Source organism: Elaeis guineensis, unplaced genomic scaffold (assembly GCF_000442705.2).
Source record: "Elaeis guineensis isolate ETL-2024a unplaced genomic scaffold, EG11 Super_Scaffold_1000045, whole genome shotgun sequence".
In the NCBI taxonomy this organism is placed as follows: Eukaryota; Viridiplantae; Streptophyta; class Magnoliopsida; order Arecales; family Arecaceae; genus Elaeis; species Elaeis guineensis.
Window position 1 is genome coordinate 3,236,933 of NW_027332425.1, and position 922 is coordinate 3,237,854.

Sequence of the window (922 nt, forward strand, 5' to 3'; positions counted from 1 at the left end):
TAATTAACTCAATTTGATTGAGCATTAATGTTTGAACCAAATCTGATTGAATTGGATTCAATTAGGTCAGGTTCGATTAGGTTATCAGATAACCTAATCGATAAGGGAGAATTGATCTTGATTTGATCGGATCTGTAGCTCAATTAATTCACTAATTTGATCAGATTTAATTAAGATTATGAGAGCCTAATTAGATTAGATTCATAATATTTTATTTAGATCTAATTGAATTAGATTTGAAAGAAATCTAATTAGTTAAACCCTAGAGTCCTAGATGAATGAAACTCTCTACCTTGTGCCACCCAGAAAGACTCACATCTTTTCTCATTATATAAAATCAATTTATGCATGAGAAAACCAGAAGCTAACCCCCTATTTGTCATCCCTCTTTGGATTAGATTAGGTTTGTTTTAAGTTGGATTCAAAATTTTTGAATTTTAACCTAAAACTTTATCCTTATCCTCCCACATGCTAGTGCCTTGTGAAGGATCCTGATTTGTGTGGCAAAAAGGAAGAGCTCCTATATATTTTTTATGCCCAAAATTCTCTGGTAGGTCCCTATTTAAGTCAGATAATGGTGAGAAAAAGTTAGAGTTAAATTAAAATTTAAAATAGTTTGAATTATAACAAACTCTGGCTCTTATCCTATCTAATCTGATGATGCCGGCAACCATAAAAATACTTGATTTTTGTGTGCCAATCATTCTCTTATTTTTACCATGAGATACTAGAGAGAAAGAGGGGCTTAATATCCTTTTTGGGATGTGAGACTTGGGGTAGGTTCATACCATCTTGACATGTGCAAAGGAGGAGATTGATCTCCTCTCGGGTGAGAGATCTAGAACTATTCTAGGATTTCTGGATGAGAAAAAAATCAAAAGAGAAGAGAGTCTTCATCTAATTTTTCTTCACTATCCAGCAT